This window comes from Triturus cristatus, chromosome 4_2, assembly GCF_964204655.1.
Source record: "Triturus cristatus chromosome 4_2, aTriCri1.1, whole genome shotgun sequence".
Taxonomy (NCBI): Eukaryota; Metazoa; Chordata; class Amphibia; order Caudata; family Salamandridae; genus Triturus; species Triturus cristatus.
The window spans coordinates 162843645-162867029 of NC_140586.1; the positions used below are offsets into that span (position 1 = coordinate 162843645).

Consider the following 23385-nt stretch of genomic DNA (forward strand, 5'->3'; position numbering starts at 1 on the left):
CCCCAATGTGTCCCACGTTTAATCACCACGAGTTAATTAGTGCTTATTGCTGCACAACTGTTGTTTTCTTTTTATATGTATTAGTAGTTGCTGGGGGGGGGAGCAGGCCGCCTATGCCTAGTTGGGGTCGGCATGGCATGGGAGGAGGGAGGGCTTTTGTTCCTTTTGTTGCAGTTCACATTTACATGTGGGTCATGAGCGATAATGTTAACATATTCAAAATAGCAGCTAGGATGGTCAGATCATGTGATAGTTGTGAATGACACACTGTTGCATCGACAACGGAAGCGCTCGTACACATACGCAAGTATTGAATCTGCATTCATTGCCTAATTGACGGTCGACTGCCCACGGGGACCGTATGTCTTCTAACGCCTGAATTCATGTACGATTAAGACTACTGCCTTGACACGCAATTACCGGTTGGAATTGCACCTTGGGCCATAGAAAATTTCATGGACCTCTATTGATTAGGAACCTGCACCCTGCAAGTCTTTTTGGCGGGTATGTGACTAAGCCCTATATCTAACAAGGTTGCCCCACCCTGTCCTGAGGAAGACCCGCAAGGTCGAGGCTCGAACTACCCTCGTGGCCACAAGACGGGTCAAAACGTCGACACCCCTTTAATCAGCCTGGACCCCACACTCTTTCCCATAAACGTGCCACGCAAGAATGTATTATTGCGTTAATTAAAATTGTAATTGAATTGAATTTTACTGTAAACGTGGCCAGGCGAGATAGGACGGTGAATTACAACCGGTCCATGTGTTTAAAATTATGAATGTTCTTTTCCCTATGTCACCACTCTGAAGTTCTTTTCACATCTCTCTACACTTGAGCACCCTCTTTATGCACGTTCCACCTGGAGCAACCTTCTATATTTAATGATAAATGTACATTATTCAGAAAATGTTCTTGAACCGTACACTAATGGCATAAGAATAAAATGCATGGTGAATTGAGTTATGGGTCATTGCACGTCTTTTTCATTTTTGAATAAGGTATTTAATACTATGAGCAGGTGCGTTGCGCCTGAGTATGCTCATGAAAATTGTTACTAAATACACCCGGACGGGGAGTTGATTTATGTCTTTCAAAAAAAAGGTCTAGGACCACTGTCTTTTGTATTACACTGTGGAACAGAGCAGGGACATAGAAGGAGACTGCGGCTAATGACCTGGAATGTGAGGGGTTTGAATGACCATAGAAAGTTGCGTGAAATCCTGGCGTACTTGAAAAGAAAGGAAGTGGACATTGCTCTGCTTCAAGAAACGCATCTTGCCCCCAACAGCGCTATGCTCACGAGACGAAACCTATTAGGTCTGTTCCAAGCAGCTGGCTTCACCTCGCACTCAAGGGCCGTACTTACCTGGGTAAATCCTAAATCAGGTCTTTAACTCGAAAGAACGCAGGGCTGATCCTGCTGGTAGATACGTAATCTCAAGATGTTATGGTAGAGGAGCTGACTTCCAAATTATTAATACTTACGGACCCAACTATGATGATCCTCAGTTCTACAACTCACTATTGACACTCATTAAGAACTACCCTTCATTACCACTGATCTGGGGTGGGGATTTTAATTGTGTATTAGATCCTGCGCTTTACCGATCGAAGGGTCCTCCTAGGCGTCCCTCTACAGCTGCCAATGCCATTGCTGACATAGTGCTACAAGTGCATCTGGTTGACGTTTGGAGAACCAGATCCCCTGGGAGAGGCGGCTTCACACACTACCGTGTGTACCACGATACACACACTAGAATAGATTTCTGGTTAATATCGGAGGCTCTAGTGTCCAGGGTACGGGACTGCACAGTGTTAGCTCGCTCCTTTTCCGACCACTCTCCCATATTGTTAGCGGTCGAAATTCCCCGGCGGGGCCCTCCCCTTTCCTGTGGAGATTCCCTCCATACTCCCTACTAGACACAGTATTTAAAGCAGATTTAGCTGACACTATTACTGAATTTTTTTAAACTAACATTGTTTCAGTCAACTGTTTTGCCATGGTATGGGAGACATTTAAGGTGTTCATAAGGCGGGCGCCATGAATAAACACTCTGGGGTACTCCATTCCATTAGAGGTAGACTCACTTATTAGAGGATCGATTGGGTGCACTGGAGAGAGAGGCTCTGAATAGGAATGATCCCCAGATTTTAGAACAACTGAAAACAACACTAGAAGAGTACCATGAGGAAGCCGATAGTGAAATTAAGCATATGGGGAAATATGCATTGGTCAGAACCTAAGGTGAGGGAGACAGGCCGGGCTCAATATTGGCGGCGATCGCTCGCTGTCGATGTGAGTCTGGAGTCATTAACAAGTTGACAGATGAGGAGCGCACTGTCCTAAAAGTGCAGACGGACATAGTGAACAGATTTGGCAGATACTACCAGGACCTGTATAGCTCCAAAGTTACCCCAGATGAAGAGAACATAGTGAATTATTTGGAATATATACAACTACCCTGGATGACAGATAGTCATGGAGAGTACCTCATGAGGCCCCTTGACGCTGTTGAGATCCATATGGCACTTAACTCCATGAGGGATGGGAGTGCCCCGGGCCAAGATGGGCTCACTGTGTCATTCTACAAGGCCTTTAGTGAACTGCTGGTCCCACACTTGAGCACCCTGTTCCAGTAACTAGGAGAGACTGGCATAATGCCTCCCTCCATGCGTGAGGCACTAATTGTAGCCATATTGAAACCTGGCAAGGCTCCCCAAGAGTGCTTGTCTTACAGACCACTGTCATTGATAAATGTTGACACAAAAATGTTTGCTAAAATATTGGCCAACAGACTGACCCCTCTCCTGCCCATTATGGTAGGCCCTGAACAAGCGGGCTTTGTGCCTGGCTGCATGCTATCATATAATCTGAGAACTGTTTTTGGAGCTTTACAACACGTTAAACCAGACGTTAAGGCTGCAGCAGTGTTTTTAGACGCTGAAAAAGCCTTTGATTCGGTTGAGTGGAAATTCATGCTGGTGGTGCTAAGGCGCTTGGGAGTCGTAGAAATGTTTCTAAAATTAATCTTGGTTCTTTATAACTCTCCCACATCTCAAGTGCGCTTAGGGGATGCTGTCTCCTCTCCCATTCAGATATCTAGAGGTACCAGACAAGAGTTCCCCTTATCACCATTACTGTATGCCGTGGTAGCAGAGTCCCTATTCAGTGCACTTTGTGAGTATCATGGCAATAGAGGCATACGTTTCCCCAACTACAATCTCATTGTCTCTGCTTATGCGGATGATATGCTATTGTATATACGTGATCCGGACACTAATCTCTCTCCAGTAATACGGGAGGTGTTGAGATTTGGCAGCATCTCGGGTCTTAAAATCAACTGAGATAAATCTATAATCTTCCCATTAACACAGGTCACAATGCAGATGGCCTTAGACTATTCCCTTCAATGGACATCAGATCCAGTTAGATATCTGGAGATACAGGTCCACTCTGATGCAGAACAAGTTCGTAGGGCAAATTATGGCAGAGCCATCACTAAATTGGAGGACAACATAGAAAGGTGAATTTGCCTCCCTCTATCACTGGTGGGTCACGTGTCCCTCATGAAAATGATAATACTTCCCAGATTCCTTTTTCTCTTCGTCAATATCCCTGTGGTTGTACCCCAACACATTTTTAAAACGTTTGCTTAGGCTGGTAAAACTCTGCATGTAAAACTGGATATCCTAACTCTGCCCTAGTCTGCGGGAGGCTTGGGGGCACCGGATCTGGAGCTATACTACAGGGTGGCTCAAAGCTCGCATGCTCACAATTGGATCCATGATCTGCACAATCTACCCCACCTCCAAATAGAGAGGGTAGCTCCAAGCCCTGACCCCCTCCCTTGTTGTCTATCTCAAGCACCTATTAGGCGTTGCAGCGTGCTGGATTCAGTCAACTCTACCGTACACGCCTGGCATGTCTTACTAAGAAAACAGGCCAGTGCCTTATTGTACTCCCCGCTTATGCCTGTGGAATGGTGCCCCTGGCTTAGTATCAGCACCGAAAGAGGTGCACTCCGCTCGCTGATAGTCCTGCAGATACATGTGATGGGCAATTTCTTTAAGGAGGGAAGAGCACGCACGTGGGAGGAGGCAGCAGAGGACATACACGACCTTACCTCTTTAACACAATTTCACTTTTTTAGAATCCGCCATGCATTGAGGGTGTTACTTGGGGATCAGCTACAAGAACCTCCGGAGTTGCCTGCTCTCTCGCTACGACTGCATTCAGAATCCCCCATCAAGCTAGTCTCGCAAGTTTATGCCACATCACAAGCCTTTAAACATGCACAATACACCAAAACTAGGCTGGAGTGGTACAATGAAATTGGGGTAGCCCTTACCGATGACATCTGGTCCATTTCAAGTATCTCAATAGGGTACACTACACGCCAAAGAGGTTATTTCGATATGGACTCAGGGACGCCGACTGCTGTGAACATTGTGGGGAGGCGGAGGCAGATTTTTTGCATGTGGCATGGTCGTGTCCACCAGTTGTGGAAGTTTGGAAGCACATTTTTCACACATTAAATGCTATTGTGGATCAATCCCTCTCCCCTGACCCCCTACCAGTGCTTTTGGGATACACAAAACCCCTTAATAAGAACATCAGGAAATTAGTCTCTATGGGTCTACTATATGCGTGGTCCCACACCAACAGTGACAGAATGGGAGCAGGATATGCTCTACTGTAACACCCAGGCCGATGTTAATAATGAGCTGATGCCCCCCAAAGTCATCCAAAAAGTTTCTGGGTTCTATATGCGCAATGTTTGGTTTCAAAACAAGGCTTACAGCGCAGACAATGAATGATAGCATGTTGTACAGTGTAGGCCCAGAAACCATAAGTACAAAGGGGCAGATTTACAAGAAAGTGACGCATCTGTATAGATGTGTCACTTTCCCCGCGCCACTCTAAGAAACCCTTGCGCCACCATGGATGTGCCGTATTTACAATACGGTGCACCATGGCGCAAGGACTGACATATGCATCAGAAATTCTGACGCATCTGTTGGGGCAAATGTCACGCATTGCTGGAGTCGTGTCGCATGCACGACGCAACTCCAGCAATGCATTTTGAGGCCTATTCCCACTACACTGCATCACTCCTTATGTCTGCTTCAAGCAGGCGTAAGGTTTTGATGCAGTGGCATCCTAGAAGTGACGCAGAGAAATCTTGTAGATTTCACTGCGTCACTTTTACAAGACTTTCCTGCGCGGAAATGCCTACCCTACATACATTTTACATGACGCAGGTATAATGTGACGCAGGGCTTTACAACGTGACGCATCTCCCTCGATGCGTCATGTTGTAAACTGTCCGCATTTTTTACGCCGCCGTTGCATCACAAAAGTGATGCAACAGCGGCGCAAAAGTGTCGCAAGGGGCTTGTAAATATGCCCCTATGAGTATTGTATTAAAACGATCATGTTGGATGTATTTCACACATAGTAGCCGCTTGCACTTAGACTAATGGGTCCCGCAGACTGCAATATTGATGTTCTAGAGTGTACTATTTAATCTTTTCATCCTTATAGCAACGTTCCATTGCTACTGTGAAATGTGTCAACAGTTGTTACTGATTAATGGACGACTCATGTATGTTATTTATCATGTTCTTTGCATTGATGTGTACTGGGTTATGAAAACTAATTTTAAAAAAAAGAATACCTCTTAAAAGTGCCTTCCATAATTGGTGCAGCATCAAAAAGAGTGATCCATATGCCTGCCACTCAGGGGCGTAGCTAGGGGGGGGGGTCCGCCCCAGGCGGCACTATTTTGGGGGCGGCGGCTGCACGGCACTGGTGGCCCGTGGCGGTGGTCTTTATTATTTATTTGGGGACAGTAGTGTCAGTGTCCCCAATTAAATTATAAAGGCGGCCGCCATGGGCTACCAGTGACGCGCGAACCCCACCCTGACACTAGTGACGTGCAGTGAAGTGCAAGTGCTTGCAAAATGCTGCAGCGCACGCACCACCAAGGGTAGTGGTGGTGGTGCAGTGCGCGACGTCCCATCCCGTGTTTATGGGTCCAAGGGCCGTCAATCTTGTAGCACGTGTAAGCGCCACCAATGACGGCCCTGGGCATCATATTTGTCCAGCCCCAGCGCCGAAAATACAGCAGTTGTGCGTGCCACCATGACGCACTCTCGTCATGAGTGGAGACGAGGCATGGGAGTGCTGGGCGATTTGCAGCAGAACTAACCTCTACGGTACCGCCACCACTGTGTAGTCTACACACGACCTACGGGAGCCTGAGGTAAGATGGCTGAAAATTTCTCTCCATTGCTCGGTGAACACACGCTCTGTGCAGCGGGCCCGGCTCGGCCTGTACTGTTATACACTTGGCCTGGAAAACCCTTATCACCTGATGCTGTAAAACCTGCGGCGTAACTTGACATTCTGGAAAGAAAGGAAGAAATGACGGGGAAACAGAGGAGGCCCAGCAGCCTGGCGTCAGCGAAAGCTCCGGCCCCCTCTGCGACCTGCTTGGTATTCCACAGGTGTCAGGCTCGTGGCTGTAAAGTCAGTCAGTAGCGGAGGGCCTCCGACAGCTGGGGACCCGGCTCCACACACCGACCATCAGAGGGGTTCGCCGCACAGACAACCGGCCCATTGCAGGCCGACCCTCTGCTGGGTCCAGTTACTGCTGATGCGGAGGGGGGGGGGGAGCTGGCACTGAGGATGGAGGTGTGGGCCCATTGCACTTGGCTTTGACTCCAGAATTCTATCAGCCTTAGGCATGAAAGGGTGGAATGTAAGGCACCGCACAAGGCTGACAAAACATGGAATTACATGGCAGGAATAATTGTAAATTTCTCATTTGCGGATGGTACTGCACTCTTTCCAGTGTCAGTAGGACTCACTGTCACTCATGCTCTTACTTTTGCTATGGGGGTTACCCACAGGTTTCCAGTGGCAAGTCTCCCCAGTGTTCTACAGCGATGGACATATATCCACAAGAGAGTCCTGCACTTCCTAAAGTGCGGGAGTTTTGATGGCGCAGGGAAGCTCTGCAGGTGGTAACAGATAGGCCCAGCCCCACACCAATGAAGACACGCATGCACTGGTTGCTGTATAGGTACGAATACCACATGCGGTCCAATACCCCTTTATTTAAAACCTCTGGCGGCGCCCGGCCAGAAGGGTACTTGATCCATGATATCCGGGGCATAGGTGAGCCCTACAGTGGCCAGCTGGCTCACTACATCCCTTTCCCACTTTGTTCCGAACCTTCTACCTGGACATGCTGTACAAAGTCTTTGAGTCTCTGATTTGGGTAGCGAGTATGTATCTCAGACTGCTGATTACAGGGTCTACCCTAGTCACCTTCCTTGCTCCTTTCTCTCGATGGCTCCACCAGACACCCTTCCCTGGTTGCCTGGCCCCTGGGTGGTTTACCACGATGTTGTCAAGCTAGGAGTCCATCTATCACCACAGGGTTCCCACTCTCCAGGTTTTCTTCCTCCTCTGCTGACCAGAGACCTCCACCTTCTTGAGCCATGAAATGTTCAGACTCGCGCGCTCCTCTGCCCTCTGGGCAATCACCATCGTGCCTTATACCTTCACCACTTCTCATACGCCTGATTCAAAAGGTGTCCTGAGTGGGTGGTGCAAAAAAGGGGTTACCACCCCTCTTGCTTGCACTACTGCTACCTCGGACGTCTTCAAAATTGATGCAGCACAGCTGTGCATGCCCTGCCTGGCTTCAGGTGTCCAGCACAAGCTCGCTGCCCATCCACCGCACATAACAACAATGCACTCTCTGTGAGATGTGATCTGTTACTAATACTGCCTGAGTAAGGAACTAGCATTGCAAGAAATTTTAATTAATGTTTTTTTACTTTGAGCCATAAAAGTGCTATCATTCAATATGGTGTTCATTTTGTCTCCTAATGTTGAGTGAATAGTATTATTGGTATAGCTCCATTTACTAGCTTCATTTTCTGACACTACCCCTTTGCCAGAGTAGAAGGAACGAACATATGCAGCATATACCTGATTGATTGATTGATCTACATGGTGAGGGTTTACTTCTCCCCAAAGCTACTGGTGGATTGAATCAAGTTGGGCTCACTGGATATAACAGATTCATACTTAAGGCTTCAACTGGTGGGAAGTAGAGAATATTTTAGCAGGTAGCAGACTGTTCAGCAGAAAGAATACTATGTAAAGTAAAATTTGTGAAAATAGTACAGATAAAAAAGACCAGACCTTTAACGTGAATCTTAATTTGAAATTTGTACAAGGTGCATACTTGTCACACAGGTTGATCATTAGTACACAACAATTAACTTAATTGAAATAGTGTCATAAACATTAAGTCTGTATGTCATATGACTATCGAATTTGGTGGTTTACAGTTTTTTTTTCTGGGTCAGTCTACCCAAATAGTGTCACTTTTCCTTCCTATCCTGAAGTTTGTGATGGCAACAGCTATTGCTTTCCGGTTTTCCTGAATTAACACTTATTTTGAAACGCATCTGATCTTTCAGCTCCCTGATATTGTCAAATAAAATAGGAAGGGTGTTGTAATGGTGTTTTTGTTTAAATTTCATGCGTAGGTATGATTGAGAGGTCGCACCGAGCAGTGCTTACATTGTGGTTTTTTTAGTTTGTTTCTTTATAATTGTTTTATACAGCGCAAACTAGATCCGAGACATCGGGTATCAGAGCGCTTTACATGAGCACCTGTTTCGTTACAGAAGGACATATACATTATTTTGGTTAGCCACGGGGAGATTTCATGATTTGCCCAGAATCCCAGGATGTTGAGCGTCGTTGCCACGACTCAAGCCCGTTTCCCCAGCTTCAAGGCCAACCGCCCTAGCCCTAAGGCTACATCCTCTTCAACGTGTTGCTTACCATTCCTGTGCTCTGTTTCGTTTGAATGAAATAATTCAGTTCCAATTCAACATGCTACCCTCAGTACATTCCTTCTTCTGTGACCTGTGAGCATTTGTTTTCGTATACAGTTAACAGTGGACTCTAACCATTGAACTGACCTGCACAGCAGAACATAAAATCTAACTATCCCAATTAGTTTCCAACATTGTGTTGCATTTAATGGAAGATATGCTGTAAATACTAATACATTAGGTGTGAAATTTTGAAGGATACTTCAAACCACACATGGTTGAGTATTCACCTTGCCCTGAGCCGTAAGGCAAAAGCAGTGTGGGATTTCTCTAAGTCACTAGGCCTTGTGTGAAATGAACTTCTATATATCAATAATCAGCTGGAGGTTTTTGGCGCGATAGAGCCAAGCTACACGTTTTGACTCCATTGGGCTCCAGAGCAAGCAAATACATACTTTTCCCCCAGCAACCCCCCCTGCTATCTGCCATGGGCGGCAATCTGAGGTATAGCCCCGGGCGTCAGAAGCTCTAGCTACACCACTGCTGCCACTGCTAGGCGCTAAAAGACCAAGCAGCCAAACCTCCAAAATAATCCCTGAAAGAGTTTCCCATAGGCCTCAAATCCATCTTAGGTAGCCCCCACAGAGTCCTAGCAGAGGAGACCACAAGCAGCACTTCCCATGGACATAGAGCTGGCCCACATGAAGCTCTACAGAATGTACTGGTAGGCACACCTGGGGCAACACAATGAGCTAGAATGCTAACAGATCACTGCGAAGCCACTTCAGTTTTGCTAATACCTCAGAGATGAAAAATCCAAAGCAAACACAGTCAACAAGTATGAATGCAGCGAATAGGCTAGAAACAGAAACTGGCCTACACACATTAAACTACAAACCCAGAGAGTGTAGAATTTACCAAGAGTGTAACTTTGGAGAAGTAGAAACTTAGAGGCACTGTCTGTAGTTTACACCACCTACAAAGACACTCATGCCAACTTATCAAGAGACTGATCAGCCTATAGTGAGAGTACAAAAAAAAGGATGAGGCCTTCTTCGTCTATGCACCTAAATATCTGTAATGCATGCCTGTATCCATGAAGATGGCATTATCCCTGCTCTATTTTAGGAAAGGCAAAGAAGCACCCCTTAAAGACAACTACACCACAAACCTGAAACTTCCCACACTCACTCCTAGAAGAAGCCAGCTTATCTCCATCTCCAAACATACATTGATGGTGTCTTTCCCTTTACCCCTGTACAACTCTCCTCTACCTCTCTTCTAGGCTTGCGCTATGCAAATGTCCTTGACTTATACACATACTAAACGTTTTACAATGAAAAGGAAATATTTGCCTATAGAGAGGAATAAGAAAAACCATGCATCACCCTACGTGACTTACCAGAAGCAACCGGAGAGCACAGAAAAATATATCTATGCGTGTCGCTATAAGGGCACTGTGCATACAATATGGACATAAAAAAAAAAAAACTAGAAACTGAACCCACCACTACTGGATGGATTGTAATATTAAATATATTTTACTTTGGCAACACCCATAATGCCCAGTAAGTACTTTAACGTGTTTTGAATCTCACTGGATTCTCTTCACTGACTGCCGGCTGAACACACGCCACAGCAGGTGCTCCCTCTGTTACCCACACCATGGCAGACACACCCTGTATAAATCCCCTCACTAATGAATTGTGATACCCTCGTTTTATTATGGGGGTTAAATAGAATAAAACAAGGAGAGAAGCTTTGCAGTGACCCAGCTCCTGTTCACACACCCACTGGTTTTGTAACCCAACCAACCTCAACATGAAATACAACCTAAAATACCCCAAGGCAATGTTTGTACTAGGAAGCATCATACTATTAGAAAGGTAATACTCATTGTGAAAATCATATCATACTAATCTTCATAGTCTTAATAGAAATATGTAATAAGAAGTTGTTTTTACAAAACAAGCTCATATTGGGCATCAGCATCAATTACGGGTTACATTCAAGACGCAAGACATAGTTAGGGAGTTTGGTGTTTGGAAAGAAAGTTCCTAAACTAAAGTTGCTTGACAAAGAGTGGTTAATACGTATTCCTATGCGCTAATCTATATCTATATGAAGTGGTATTTTGAACACCGCGAAAGATGTGTTGGCTGTTATGAAAGCGACTATAGTTGCTGATGCCAAGAATAGGAAATATCCAATCTGATTGGACTTTATCAGGCTGAATGGGCATTGCATCTCCAGATAAATAAGCTGGAGATGCCTTATCACTCTGAATGTTTATTGCTCCTCAACAATTTGCAAGAGACACACCAAAGTGGCCTTTGTTATGGGATATCTCACTAATGTTGCTTTCATTTGTACTACACCTCCTATTATTAAGCAGCGCTCCTTTTTATGCAGCTATTCGCAGTTTATGAATCAGTTTGAAGCACTTTTTGGACCAGTACAAAATACAGAGATGGGACACTTCTGTTTGCTGGCATTAAAGCAGGGCCAGCTTTGTATAGAAGATAATTCCAGCAATTAGTGGCGGAATTGAATGGACCGATGAATCTGCAGCAGTTGCATTTTTCTAGGGGTCACATGATGAATTAAAGGGCGTCTTATCGTTAGTAGTAAATTGACCTAGTACAGTCACAACTGTTGTTGCCCTCACCATCCAGAGAGGCTCACAACAAAATACGAGATGTGTCGAACATAGAGGGTGGATTTAGTGAACCATTCACTCCTTCCCTCTCCTAGTACAGAGTGATCTACTGAAGAACCCATGGAGGTGTGAGGGGAGCAAGAGGTCCATGATCATCAGCAGAAAAGGGACAATAACAGAAGACTGGACTCTGCCTCTCATGTGGTCAGTCCGGCCAATTTGTAAACAATGTTCCCAAGAATCAAGAGAGAATGCTGCTCATTCGTGACTGACAGACCTCAAACAGACCATATAACTGAATGTCTGGCATAGGCAAACCTAATTTTTAGGTCGAGCCTGGGCATCGCATGCGCTGCTCTGTGAGACATGCTGTATTCAGGGTAGGGACATGAAGCTCCGCCCATATTTTTCATTGGCTTGTGTCATTGTCCACTGTAAACTGTGGCTGTTCATTGGTTAACATGCTTAGTAGTCCATCCTTAGTACCACCTTGTCTCATTTTGTAACCGCCCATGGCGGCACCCCCTGTTACATGTCTTGTTACTCTGTAGGCTTTAATTACAGCCTCCGAGCACTATTTTCTCAAATAGGTTTGTCCTGGCTGCTATTGAAGGCAGGACAAGCTCTCTCCTTACTCTCTTTTTTTATTTTTATAGCATGGGCGCCAAACGCATTTGCAATGCAATAGGTCTCGCATTTGGAAGTTTAAGCTATTGGCATTGTAAATGACAATGCCTTTGATTTATGTTTTAAAAACAACACATAAATAAAAGGCATTGCCATTTACAATGCCAATAGCTCAAACTATTGTAAATGTGAGACCTCTTGCATTGCAAATGCTTGTTATTTTTACTTGTGAGTAACTATGCTGTTGTCACAGGGTCCTATAGTGATGGTCGGCTTAGTGGATTATGGATCAAAAGTTCAAAGAGGAGTTAAAGATTCCTTCTCTCAGTAAAAATAATCCAGAAGAAACAAAAGGGACTCATGGAACTGGTATCTTCTTGCTTCATGAAATGTGAGACTGAACCTCTGGTTATAATTCCAGATATAGGTCACTTGGAAGGGATCCCATTTGATATTATTGCAGCTCCAGATTCCTCAATGGCCTTAGGAACTCCTTGACCTAGACTACATAAATGCATGATATATTGCAGTTATCCATCCATTATGCTTTTTTGTATTGGTAATAACAATAGTACTAGAGAGCAACCACGGAAAAGATATAACCTTAAATGAGTCTCACGCTTTAGCCTCTCTTCTGAGAATTGCCTGAGGGTCCAGTCGAGATAATCATCAAGAACGATGACACGCACCCCGGCCATCTATGAAGATTCAGCTTATGTATTCAGTGAAAATGGGTGAATGCCTTACCTCCACATTGTTAGTACGACTGAGCTATTAACTTAATTCCCGGTTCACACATCCCAACTTGAAAGAATGTATTCTTTTACTATAAAGAAAGTTGAGATTCTTCAACAATATTTACAACAAAACTTGGAAAAAGGCTTCACTTTGAGCGCAGGAACTCCCACTTTCTTCACAGTGACCATGTACTACTTACAACAAATTAAACAAGAACACCATCAGAAACCCATGCCCTCTCACTCTCATCACAGTGTTGTTGGATCGCATGAAACCAGTTCAGATCCTCCCCAAATTGGATCTATGGGGGCCATGTACTCTGGTTCACACATGTGAGGAGGAAGATATGAAGACGGCCTTTAATGCATGGCATAAACGTTACGGATATCTCATATACCTTTTGGCTTCTGTAATGCAACTGCAGCATTCCAGAATTTTGCCAATTACATTTTACGAGATTAGATGAATATCTATTTGGTAGTATATCTTGATGATATCTTGAGTTTCTCAGGCACTCTGCAATAACACTGAGAGCTTGTAAGAGAAATATTATCCCAATTGAGGAAAATGTATTTATGTTCCTCCATCACTTTTTTAGGTTTCCAAATTTTCAGAGACGGTATCAATCGGCATATCAACAAGGTGAGTGCTGTTCTTGATCACCGAAGACCCTCCAATATTAAAGAAATTCAGAGAGTCATTGGATTTGCACATTTCTATCACCACTTTATAGAGGATTTGTGATCCTTAGTTGCTCCTATACCTCAATTGACCAAGAAGGGACAGACATTTCACTGGGGAGAAGAGCAAGATCCAGCATTTCAAACTGTGAAAACAGTATTTACATCAGCCCCAGTTCTGGGGCCTTCCAACATACAGCTGCTGTTCATCGTAGAGACAGATACCTCCTCTTAGGCCATAGGGGTTGTTCTTCCCCCAATGACATACGAAGGCTGAGGCTCTTCATCCTATAGCTTTCTATTTGAGAACCTTGACAAGCACTGAGACAAATTACAACATCTACATTTTCTCATCGATGGCACTACATGAAATCATGGTTTGGACTGACCACAAGAACTTGTTAAATATCAAAGCCATGGAGTGTACCACAACATGCTAGATGGCCCCCTGTTTTTCTCTCATTTCCAGTGTAAGATGACTGATAGACCTGGGAACCATCACAAAAAAGTCCTATCATGACCTGTAACAGGGAGCAGTAGCAGCCAGTATAGCAGGAGAGGGGTGAGACGGGGGAGATGACTGCAACAACAACAAAAAAGGAGAAAGAAAGAACTTACCTGCCGCCAGCAGCCCTCCGCATCGCCGGTCTTCTGCTCCTCTCGTGGATCCACTGCAGGCACAGGCTCCAAGCCTCACTTGCAGCCAATCCTGAAGCTACTTTCATGCATGAGAGCAGCTTCAGGATTGGCCTGAGCACCAAGGATTGGCGCTCCAAGGGAGACTGGGAGCCTGTACTTTGCTGTCTGCAACCCAGCAACGCAGCTGAGTTGGCGAGCTACAGTGCGCATGATGGTTGGGCGGGTCTGAGACGGACGGCCAAACCTTCATGCATACTGGTGGCAGTGCCCACCACTCCCTATCGATGCCTATCATCCCCAAGCCCCTGCCCCCTTGAGGCGGCCTGAAAACAAATTAAAACGATAATAAATCAGGGGTTGTTATTGTTTTCTCTTTTTTTTTTTAACGGTGCTGGCACGGGGGGAGGAGCCACTGCTGGCAGAGAGTGCATACAGGGAAACAGCTCCAGGCATTTTGGCTGTATTCATCTCGTCACATTAAGTAGTGCACACTTTTCTCACTAAGATCTGTCAAACTTACCAAAAAAGTGATCAGACAATTTGCATTAATGATGATCCCGCTAATCAACAATGTATTGGGGCTCTGCTATTGTTGTTCCTAAGTTTATGGATCCCTTTCTGCTATTGTAGTAGGGGCAGTGGCTGTCAAGATAAAATTGCCCGATCAATACATGGCAGCGCAAATGCTTATCTTGAATGAGTGGTGGTATGGAGACCGGTCGGTCCCGGCATATCTGTTGGAGCGGAGACATATGGGGACCCATTCCATACACACTATCCTACATGCTGCACCGATGCGCCGAGCACTTCCTTCGGCTACCAGAGTGGTGTTCCAGATCTGGAAACAGGCTCTACAGAAGATAGGATGGTGGGGCAGGTTGACAAAGGTGACCCCACTGTGGTCGAATGGCAGATTGCCCCAGCTAGCTGGTGTATCGGACTTTTGTCACTGGGATGCGATCAGCATTTCTACCATTGGGGATGTGATGAAGGGTGTGACCCTTAAGTCTTTTCTACAACTCTAGCAGGATTTTACCATGCCCAAAACTCAATTTTTCAAATACTTACAGCTTCGACACGCACTCCTTCCCGACATTACAAGATTGGAATCCCTCCCAGAATTTAGTCCCATAGAAGCTACATTATTTATGGGTGACTTACAGGACCACAAAATCTCCAAAATGTATCAGTCTCTGGTGACAAACAGCCCCACCACACTAGATAAACTCCAGGGAACATGGGAGGTGGACCTCGGCCCCTTAGAGAATGAGGATTGGACAGAGGCGCTCTGCTCCCCTAGAGAGGCCACGATAGCTATGTGCCTTCGATTGATTCAATTCAAGTATCTGCACAGGGTCTACTATACTTGTGTCAGACTGTGGAGAGCCGGCCTGATAGCCTCCCCATTATGCCTGCGGTGTTGCCATGAAGAGGATACCTTTCTCCACACAGTATGGCAATGTGATGTGATTGTACAATTTTGGCGCAGAGTGTTTGCATGATAGTCGGAGGTCTTGGGGTGGGATCTCACCTATACACCCAAATTGGCATTACTACACGTTATGGAGACTATAGGGGGCAATCTATACAAACGTCACTTACTGCTGTTGGGACTTATACTTGCTAAACGTGACATTGCTAGCAACTGGAAAGCGACAGCCCCACCTTCGCTAATGACCTGGAACAACGGACTGGACTTTAACATTGGGTCTGGAACTCCCAGTTTTTAGGGCTCGGGCGTGTCCAATGAAACACACCAAGATTTCTAAACGGTGAGCCCTCTACAGAGGCCTCCCTCTGGAGCCTGTTACAGCCGTGGCAGAGATACTTTGCTAATTTATTGCTTGAACCTCCCACTTTCAAGAAGGAAAGATCGATGGCCCAATCCTTTTCAGGCAACACGGTGAGAATCTGGAACTCACTTCCGCCTCAGCTCCGGACCACCACCTCTTCCCAGGCCTTCAAAACTGACCTCAAAGATCTCCTCCTTCAAAGACACTTCCAAATTTAATTCACACCCTCTATTTTCTGAAGGAAGTCCTTCCATTATAGGAAATTATGTTCTCCATGCCTATAGAAGTGCCTTTCCAGTGTGTTTTTGTGTTTTGAGTGTCTGCCATTTAATGCAGTATTATACCTCTACTTGTACTTTGTACTCTTTTGTAACATGCACACGTCACCTTTCCTTTTGTAATGTATCGTTTGCTACCTCTTGTATTTTGTTTGCTTTTGATACATGCACAACGGCCACCACTGCCTCATGTAACGTAACTTTTGTTTTAGTGTTTTGAGTGTTTGCCATTTATTGCAATCTTTTTACCTCTACGTGTACTTTGTATGCTCTTGTAACCTGCACACGTCAATTTTTCCTTTTGTAACGTATCGTTTGCTACCTCTTGTATTTTGTTTGTTCTTGATACTTGCACAATTGTCACTATTGCCTCATGTAACGTAACGTTTGATTTTGTAACATGCTCACTTGTAATTTTTCTCCTTATGTATCATTACTGTTCCTATTGTGAAGCGCTCTGACACCTTCGGGTAATGTCCGCGCTATATAAAAACGCATTAAATAAAATAAAATTAAAATAAATAAATAACAGGATATGCCCATGCAACGTTGGACCTATCACATTGTATATTCAGTATTATTACAGCGGTAACTTATGACACTTTTAAGAGATGCTATTTTGACAGTGCACGGGGGAGGGAAGGGTTTGTCATATATTGTAATTGTAATTGTAAAGTACTTGTTAAGCGCGATTGCTGCCCGAAAGCGTCCAAGCGCTGAGTAGAAGCAGAGAGTGATCTAGAGGAAAGTCTAGGAGAGGTCGGATTTGGCAAACAAATGTGTCTTTAGATTTTTACGAAATGAGAGGAGGTCAGGATTGGATCGAAGTGAGATGGGGAGGGCATTCCAATGTTTGGCGGTGTTCAGGGAGAACAGCCTGCCCCCCGACCTGGCTCGCTTCACTCTGGGGACAACCACAAGGAACGCATCCGTCGACCGGAGGTTCCTGTTGGGTTGGTAAGGAGTAATAAGGTCGGAGTTGATGGCAGGAGCTGTTTTCCAGACGGCGTGGTGTGCCAGGCACAGTGCCTTAAAGGTGACCCTCTGCCTCACTGGTAACCAGTGGAGAGTTTTCAAAGCAGGTCTGGCTGACTGAGTGCGCGGTATTTCCAGCAATGTGCGAGCTGCACAGTTCTGAACGACCTGCAATTTTCGGAGAGTTGTCTCCGGTGCCCCTATATATAAGGCATTGTTCGAGTCCAGGCGAGACTGGATGAGGCCTTGCATCACCACCTTTTTTGCCTCGAGGGGGAGTAGCGGGAGGACCTTCCTCAGGATCCTAAGTAGGCCGAAACAGATGGAAGACAGTTTTTTGGCCTGAGTGGAGAAGGAGAGTTTATTATCCAGCCACACCCCCAGGCTTTTGACACTGTCCTTGGGGGTGGGAGGAGAACCCAGAACACTAGGCCACAGAGAGGTGAGGGAAACCGGAGAGGGAGGGCCTAGGAGCAGAAGCTCCGTTTTATCACCATTTAGTTTTAGGGAGGAGTTGGTCATCCATCCCTTGACGTCCATCAGGCAGTTTAACAGATCGGCTGCGGAGTGCCTATTGTTCTTCGTGGCCAACGAGACCACAAGCTGGGTGTCGTCGGCATATGACACAATTTTAATGCCATATGGTTCGACAACACCCGCCAGCGGCCTCATATAGATGTTGAACAATACAGGGCTCAGAGAAGAGCCCTGTGGTACTCCGCAGCTCAGAGGTTTACTCGAGGACACCATCTCTCCGTCGAAGATCTGAAACGATCTCCCAGACAAGAAGGAGTCGAACCACCTTAGAGCGTCACCTGAGACTCCGATGTTATGGAGACGGTCCAGCAGGGTGGTATAGCTGACCGTATCGAAGGCGGCACTTAGATCAAGGAGGATCACTGCCACTGATCCTCCCTGGTCCAGTATCCTTCGAGTTTCTTCCGTGACGGCTAGCAAGGCGGTTTCAGTGCCATGCTTTGGTCTGAAGCCTGTCTGGGATGTGTGAAGTAAGGAGTGGTCCTCCAGAAACTGGACCAGCTGCGTGTTTATATGCTTTTCTAGCACCTTGCTGGTCCAAGGGAGAAGTGAAATGGGACGATAGCTGGAATGATCGTTTGGGTCCAGGCTGGGCTTTTCAGCAGTGCCCGTACCATGGCCTGCTTCCAAGCAGTGGGGACTGAGCAAGCGGAGATAGAGGTATTTAGCAGATCCCGGATGACAGGTAGCGTGGCTGGGCTTGCCTGTAATAAAACTTCTGGAGGGGCGGGATCACGGGGGGAGCCAGATTTTACTTGCCGTGCCACCTTGCTTAAAATGTCAAGATCCAAGGGAACAAAATGCTCGAGGAGAGGCTGATTGGGGTGCCGAGGTGCTTTAGGGGGGGGAGGGTGGAGTGTATCCGGAATTATGTCTGAGGTGGGGAAGGTGGAGTAAATTGTTGTGACTTTATTATAAAAGAAATCCGCAAGCTCGTTGCATTGATCCTTGGTTTTGTTGGGTGGGGGTGCTGTGTTGGCGATGGTGCAATGTTTTATGATTTGGAAAATTTCTTTTGGTTTAGATTTTGCTTCTAAAATTCTCTCAGAGTAGTAAGTTGCCTGGGCCTTTCTGATCCCTTCTTTATAGACTTTAATCGACTCTTTGTAGGAGGCCTTTTTGTCTGGAAGGAAGTCTAGGCGCCAGGCTCGCTCTCGTTGCCTACAGAGGCGTTTTAGTTGTTTTAAAGAATCGGAAAACCAAGGGGCAGATTTCTGTGGTCTATTCGAAGAAGATTTGCGGACCGGGAGGATCGAATCTAGCGAGTGGGTAATCCAATTTTCGTAGTGAGAGTTGGCCATATTAGGATCTGGATCAAGTGAGGGGAGGGTAGAGTCTAGTTTAAGCAGCCAGGGCTCCAATGGAAGTTTGGACCAGTTCCTCCTAGAGGAAACTTGAGGAGGGAGCTGGGGGGTTTTGTATTTGATCCAAGTGAAAGGGACCAAAAAATGGTCCGACCATGGGAGGGGGGTGGGTTGACCAACGATTAGATCCGTGCAGTTACTGAATATGGGGTCGAGTAGATTGCCTTTTTCATGAGTCGGGGCAGCAACCAGTTGGGATAGTTGGAGGGCTTCCAGATCCTCTAATAAATCCTGAGCGATGTGGTCTGAAAGAGAATTAAAGTGGAGATTAAGGTCTCCTAAGATCGTGTAGTTGGCGGCAGAGAGGATTCTTCCCGCTATTGTCTCAGGAAGAGACCTATGAAACTCTTTTACAGGCTCCGGGGGGCGGTAAATCAAGGTACCCGAAAAGGTGTTATTGGCGCTGAGCTCTATACAGAATGCTATACTCTCACATTCAGGAATAGTCTCAGCTGTGGTATAACATCGGTACTGGTTCTTCAGAATGATTGCCAGACCTCCGCCTCTCCCTACCGATCTGTCTGCTCTGAGGATATAATATCCTGCGGGTAAGGCTTGAACTACGTCAGGTTCAGAGTGTACAGTGAGCCACGTTTCTGTCAGAAATACTGCGTCAGGCTTATGTTCTTCAAGCAGCATGGCAATCTGTGTACTGTGTTTGGGCAAAGATCGGCAGTTTAACAAGTACATATGGTACGTTTGTGTAGTGGCTGACGGGGATTTATGGAAAGAGTGCATGCACCCTGGACAGCGGGCGGGCAGTTCCAACGGCGCGAAAGTGTGGGAGCACTTAGGAGTAACAATCCTACCTATGCTGTGTAGGGCCGCAGCGCCGTAGGTCACGGTGTGGCTATCATGAGAGCCAAAGTTTATGGCCCCAGGCCCCGGCAGGTCGCGGACGGGCGCAGACGGGCTTGCCTTAGGCGCGCCTTCGGCGCGCCACCGGCGCGCCCGCTGCGCGTTCTGAAGTTACACATTTTTGAGGAGCCGTAAGGCGGGAAGTGGGCGTGGCCTCACGGGGGCGTGTCCAGCGGCGAAGGCAGCCGGTGCTCAGGTCACGTGAGCGCTAGGTCTGCTCTGCCGTGCCCTGGAGTGCGAGTGTTTCCAGCGGAAAATCACAGTTTAAAAAGGTGAGTTTTGGGTTTAAAAACAGTGCAAGATACAAAAACAACCTCTCCCGGCTTCCGCCTCAGGAGTCTAAGCTTCAACACAGGGCGCTCGTAACTCAGCGCTTTTGAAGGCGGGAAGTGGGCGTGGCCTCACGGGGGCGTGTCCAGCGGCGAAGGCAGCCGGTGCTCAGGTCACGTGAGCGCTAGGTCTGCTCTGCCGTGCCCTGGAGTGCGAGTGTTTCCAGCGGAAAATCACAGTTTAAAAAGGTGAGTTTTGGGTTTAAAAACAGTGCAAGATACAAAAACAACCTCTCCCGGCTTCCGCCTCAGGAGATCTTTGCTTTATGTTGATTGCAAATTTGTAATTTATAAATGTCAACACGATTATTGTTTCTTATATGTGGCGGCAGGTTTCCTCTGGGTCACAGAGCTCTGCAAAATATTTGCTGTTTGACGCAATAAAAATTGTTTATAAAAAAAAAAAATTGCAAGAGAAATAACTAATTCACCCAGCGGCAGATATATCTTCGGTAAAGTCCGCGGGATCTCTTGCAGATAATTCTCCTCCTCTCACTGTGGTAGATGGGTCACTTAAACAAAAGGTAGAATCCCTTGTTGAAATGAAGATTAGATATGGTCAGTTGCAATATCTTGTTGCCTGGAAGGGATATGATGATATCGCTGAACGCTCCTAGGAACCTGCTTCCTTTGTACATGTCCCCGGGTTGATTGGAGAATGTCATACCACACGTCCATGTATACCAGGACCCCCTACACCCTGGAGTGACTGCCAGGAACGTGAAGCAGGATCAGACTAGCTTTACAGAAAGGAATTGTAAGAAGCAAGGGGAGAGAACATGGGCGATACAATGGTAGAGACAGGTTACACTACAGCTCCCAGAGGCATCTGCATTGATACAGAAGAAGGGACTATAAGGTGAGCTGCCATGGTGGAGATCCGACCAGTGGAAGGTAGGAGGAAGAACTAGACCGCTAACCCGGTCCTGTAATCAGTTCCAAGAAAAACCCGCTACTTCCGGGGCTGTCTAGGCAGTTGGAGTATTTAAGCTCAGAACTCGCGTGCAGTAGCTGTTTGGCAACATCAGTCTAGTTGTATGGATTCCCAGTCAAATTAGGTTCTTCTCATTAGGAATCCCTGCACTTTTCTTGTTTTCCCCTTTTCACCGTTCCCTTGTGTTGTCAGGGTGGTCCAGTGTTATTTTGCTTGTTATTCTTTGCTTTCTATAGTATTCAGCCTCGGAGTTTGACAAGCAAGGTTTAGCATACATATATATATATTCTTCGTCATTTAGAGACACATCCATTATTAATTCGGCCATCTGTCTTCTAAACCTAAAAAGCAGACGATTTGCACCAGTGTCTCACTCTCTCTTGCTCCCATCCCGCTTTCCCCTCAACTACCTTGTTGATAGGCTTGGACTATGCCTATCAACAGAAAGGGAGGGGCTTGATTCTCATCAGCACCACAGCCTTCACTTAAGCTTAACAACAAGTCTTATACTGTACTGAGACAACAAACCTAATCCCTCTACCTGCAGCTGTCCAGGGGGCTAAATGTTCAATATCTAAATGAAGGTAAATTCTTATTTTCACAGTACAATTTCTCAAATGTATTGGCTGACAACCATACAGTCTCCAGCCAGCTCTGAGGAGAAATTCATAAAATAATGCAACACCTCATAGCCTAAACAGCACCAGAGGACATTATTTCTCTGCAGTACAACGTCCATTACAGCCTCTGCAGTGACCAATTAGAACTTGGAGGCTTGTTTTTAATATGTATCTTTACATTTCTTGTTTTCTGTAACTTCCTCGTCCGGCATATACCTGAAATAAAACATTTCATGCAGCGGTACTGAAGAGATTTGGAAGGAGTATTTCTTTGCTTCTGCATGTCCCAGCATAGTCCAGATATTTTATACGCTGTCTGGTTACTTGTATTACCAGTAAAGACATCCATCCACAGAAGGACGCGTGGAGACTTAATCACAGAATTAATGACTAATAATGCTCTTAATGTGGTTATAGAGATAAGCAAGAGTCTTTGTGACCAATAGAATAACGTTTTAGGTCTCACACTACTGAGTATTCAAACATATGCACGAGGCAGATGAATACATACATAATAGTAGGTTACATTCACCTGGGCGTTGCCTCCAAACCACAGCGGTGGGGAGACCACAGGAGATTGATAACTAGCTCATATGAACGGCAAACAATACTAACTAGATGGGGTGAAGAGGGGGAGAAGGATAATAAGGGAGGGGGTTCTTTTATGCCTGCGGGGGTATGTATAGGATTCTATCGTACCTTCCATGCACCTGTAGGGCTTTTAAAGGACTCTTTACAAATGCTGTTTGATTAATTGATTGATTGATTGACCCCCACTCCAAATTTTATGGCAAGACCGGAGGCTCCTATTATGCATTCTTTTCTTGCATTTATTATAATAGCAGCAAGATAAGAAAAAACAACTACACTCCCCAGAAGGCTGCAGGAGGAAACTACTGGCCAATGGGGAGAACACTAACAAAAAATACACCAATCAGGTCAGCCCAACTACATTAGGACCTATCTGACCGCAAGCAGTCCTCTTTTCTTTCTGCTCGCAGTCAGATAAGTCGATTTTAATTTATTCTCCTCATTACGCTGTGTGAATAATTTGTTTAAATTGAATAATTTGGTTTAAATTGAATATTTTCGTTAGCGCTTCTCACACGCTCTGTTTACACGTGCTGCTTATTGCGCTTTCGGCTTCCCTGTGGTCCGCTCTTTTGACCCCCCCTCGCCTTTCATATTCAGCGCGTCTACACGCGCGCGCGCTTTGTTTGTTTACCGGTCTTTCTTGTAGACGCTTCATTCCCTCATAGCTTCCTTCTCACGCTCGCCTCAGAGCTCGACTGCCTGTCTCCTCAGCGAACCTCCTCTGCAGTTCGTTTTTCACCGGCAAGCTTGCTTGTGCACGCCCCCTTTTTGTTCTGCCTGCAGTTAACCCCTTGTTCACCAGTTTTACTGAAAATGGATGTGCCCAGCTCTCCTGAGCTTGATAATGACGATACTACCAATTTTAAATCGGATTTAAGTCATTTTATCAATT

The 23385-nt window shown here is 45.8% G+C and overlaps 1 long non-coding RNA gene across 1 annotated transcript in view; it reads right to left on the minus strand.

Annotated features, from left to right (window-relative positions):
• LOC146833257 (uncharacterized) overlaps nucleotides 1-23194 on the minus strand; it is a 39490-nt gene extending 16296 nt beyond the window's left edge. Inside the window, exon 1 of the long non-coding RNA XR_014960214.1 lies at nucleotides 23125-23194. This is a non-coding gene — a long non-coding RNA (uncharacterized LOC146833257). The remainder of the gene's footprint in view (nucleotides 1-23124) is intronic.
• Between the last annotated feature and the right edge of the window lie 191 nt (nucleotides 23195-23385).